This window comes from Austrofundulus limnaeus, unplaced genomic scaffold (assembly GCF_001266775.1).
Source record: "Austrofundulus limnaeus strain Quisiro unplaced genomic scaffold, Austrofundulus_limnaeus-1.0 Scaffold130, whole genome shotgun sequence".
NCBI lineage: Eukaryota > Metazoa > Chordata > Actinopteri > Cyprinodontiformes > Rivulidae > Austrofundulus > Austrofundulus limnaeus.
In genome coordinates this window covers 82,262-86,352 of record NW_013952532.1, presented here as the reverse complement: position 1 = coordinate 86,352, position 4,091 = coordinate 82,262, and positions in this window count along the sequence as shown.

Genomic DNA, 4,091 nt, shown 5'->3' with positions numbered 1-4,091 from the left:
TATTAAAGCAAAAAAAAAAAAACTTGTTTAGAAGATTAGCCCCTTTTGTTTTTGCTCCAGATAGCTGAAACATTATCTGGCGTGACATATGCTAAACTCATGTGGCCATCAGTACATTGGGCCTGCAACAGGGGCACATTTTTCTACCCGACCTGAAGGACAGATGCAGATCTCTCTGCTCATGAACTCTCATTATGGCCTGCTGAAATAGGCAAAATGGACATGAAGCCACATGGGGCCTGTAAGGAACAGATGGACCTAAAGCCTAAGAACCCAACTGGGAGCCACTTGAACTTCACATTTTTTCTTGGCTCTGTGTTCACTTATGTCACCCAGAAACATCCTGGGTCACATTCAGATACTATAAGTTATGCATTTTCAAGTCACTTTATAATAAATCATATAAACCGCATGGATCCAATAAATGGAAACAATAGTTTTTTTGGAGGGTTCTTTTAAAACGTATGTAAACAGGTAATGTCTTACCTGTGTTAAATATGACTTTTAAATGATTGAGAGAAAAAAATGAATGATCTGTTGAAGAAATTTTACTGTGTGGACCATGACTAAAAATTGCTTTTGTCTTAAAATAACTACTGCCAAAACTGATGAATTGTACAAATGCCATTTTGTAAATCTTCAAAACTTTGTCAGTTTTACACAAATAAAAATGCTATGCAAATTTCTATGATTATTTAATATGGTTATTTGACTAAATTTARGCTCCTGAATTCAGTCAGAACTGGTTTAATGAGATGTCAGATGAAATATTAAATATTAACCTTTTCACAGTAACCTCACTTCTAAATATTTGGTTTCCCATGGTTGGCTTCTGCTTATTTGGGAAAAAAACTTATATGAAGAATCAATGGATCCTTCCAGCTTCAGCCACTGTTCCTTTTATTTTATTTTTTGAAAAGGGGCATTGGCTGTTTGGCATTGAGACATTCAAATCCCAGTGCCCTCTCTGGCACAGATTAAAACAATGGTGATGGGAGTGTCAGTATAATGGAGAGAAAAAGAGGGAGAGAGGAAATAAAAGGCGAGTGATGGAACATTTTAGAATAAAGCAAGGGAGACAAACAGGGATGAAATCATTTAACAGTGTTGTTGCCTTTGCTGTGTTTCAAATGCGGTGTCAAGTCCCTGGCCCTCACCATGAGATAACACAAGGAAGGAAAACAGTCGGCGAGACTTGGGGGAAGATTTCAAGGGAACTTAAAGGTCAGAACACAATGCATTCCCATCAAGGAGGAGGGTAATGTCAAGTGTTCACATCTCCCAGCCAATCTAGTAGTTTGAATGAAGCAGGTCACCGGCATGGTTTCCAGGGCAGGCAGCTTCCCAGCAGGAAAAAGACACTCAAAAAGAGCAGTAAGGTTATCAGAGCTGCAGATTACAGCTCATTTATGATTTTAACAGATGCTAAATTTGTCTATGAAAACCATAATTTCTTTAATCAAAGAAGAACGTGACAGTAGATTGTTTTTTTCTCTCTCTCTTGATTTAACAGTTATTAATGTGACATACATCTTTTTCAGTACACACAACCATAAATATCTGTTGGATGAAAATACAGGAAATCATGCAAATATAACACTTTATTTCATTTGTCATTAGGAACTTTTTTTTCCACTTCTATACTCATGACACTCTTAATAAATACAGGTAGCCATTGCACAGTCCCAGATTGTTTACAGGGGGGAAAAAGTCTATTTCACCCCATCCACCCCAAGCTCCAACTCACCCCTCCCTCCCCCACTCCCTCCCCCATCACCAAAGAAACATATAGAGAGATAACAGGTTCAGTAGAAAAAACAGTCCTACGGTTTGTACAAAATTCACAGATTTATCTTGTTTGCCTTCTTTGTATAGAATATACAACCGTCTCAATGAAGGAACCAAATTACTGTAAAAAAAGAAAATAAATCACATCAGTAATTGATCAAAGTATGACAAATAAAGCACAGACTTGAAAAAACATAGTTTGTATTAACATAACTCTTTCGTGTTTGATGTGAATTTGGGAGCAATGATACAGATGTCTTTTAGTGGATGCAGGAAACATAAAATCACATTTCGTCTGAATTTCATCAGAGCCAAGGCGTGTCACACTGAAGTGTCATGGTTCCCCTCTGATCTGTCACTTTGGATGTTGAGCAAAACCCAGATTATAATACCAGACTTCATTACTGCTGACTTTCACTGTCATTTTGCAGACCTATTAATGATAATGACTTGCCTTTTGCTCACTAATAAGATTGCCAGTGGAGCATGATATTGGCACTTTTTGTTCGCTGGATCATATTAGACACAAAAGGAAAACAAAAACACATTTTTCATAAGCAACATAAATTGAAAAAAGCATCACTCATATGTTGTGTCAGTTTTTATATTTTCAGTAATACATTTTATAAACTGATTTTTTATTTGGTTTTAACCCATAAGGACCCAAGTGTCACTGTGGATCTTTGGGTTAATCATGAAAGTAGAAATGAACCGGGGTTCTAAATGATAATTTATTTATTTATTTATTTATTTATTTATTTTGCCAAGCAATGACAAGAAAAAAGAATATAAAGAGTTAAATGATACACAAAACACTTAAATATACTGTAACTTCACAAACATGCTTCAAAAAGTGTTTTAATTGTCCAATTCAAAATAACTTTATATAATAAGGCTGTATCTGAGTTAAAGATGTGCATTTTTTATACAAAAGTATAATAATGCAAGTAAGGATCACATTGTTTGTTGTTCCTGTCAGTTGAAAACCTATAGGTTTATAATATTTCAACGCTTTTTTTTATGTTTGACCATTGTTGAAAAGGTTCAACAGAAACTTTCACATATTGTTAAATTACCAACATGTTTAAACAGTTAGTTGATTAATTATGTCATACAGAACAAAGGTAGTGATAATAGTGATAATAAACAAGACTTCAAATTACACTCCTGGTGCCCCCTGTTTACAAGAAAAGGGAATAGTGAACATGATAATGAGCTCACTGTTTGTGCAGTTTATTGAGTGGGTGTCATTTTGTGTGGGTTAAAAGAAAAATATCAAAATAGTTGAAAAAATTCTGTAATCACTTAATGTTGACAATGATTCATGGCAAAGTATCCCAAAGTTAAGTTTAATTTTGGAACATCTTGGAACATAATGCTTTTAGTTTGGAGACTTAATCTTCTCTGAACAGAGGCCTGTTGCATGAACCTAGGACAAGGGATGAAGTCGGGATTTTGGTGTAAACCTGAATTAATTAAGCTTTGAATCAGTTGCATGGGGAAGGAAGCACATGGAGTCTGTCACCCWCCCTCCCCAACTGATCTGTCCCTCATCATTTCCTAAATGTACAGCGATCATTTTAAGCAAAGCAATCAGTTGTTCATTTTGTTCATTTCAGATAACTTAGAAGCAGATTCAGAGGCACAAAAAGTTTTTACTTTTGACATTATATCAACATTCAGTCTATGTTTTGCTTCATCTCTTCATATGATCCATATTTACCCACTACACTGGAAGAAGTGAGACTCACCTGTCTTACTGTGCATGTCTAATCAGGAAATCTGTGATCCATCTGATGGGTCTAAGCAAGCCGTGGCTATGTCTCAATTAGGGTTGGGTACTGAAACTTGGTCCTGGTATGGCACCAGGGCGGACATAAATGGTGGTACACAAACCAAAACACAGCTCTAACTTTGGTGCCTCAAAAAAAAAACTGTTAACTTGCGCCCTCTGTTGTTCACAGCCGAGCTGTTTCAGAACCTCCTCTCCGGTGGTTCGGGTAGAAGCGAGTACAGCACGCTTACTATTTTGACGTCAGCAGAATTCTTCTCGTGGATTAACTGTTGGATTGACTGACAGCAAATTTGCTCCTGGAGAGAGCTGCTTTTGTTTAGGAATATGAGTGCGTTGCGCAATACGACGACAAAGTGAAATAAAACTGCCTTTTTGGTGATCTTAAGAAAGGCGGAACTTGTAAACACTTCCTGGAGAGAGGTGAAGGAGACGAAGCTGAGCAGATCACGGGAGGTTTCGAACAAACTGGCCGCCCACGGTTACACAAGCACTTTGCTATAAACAGCAC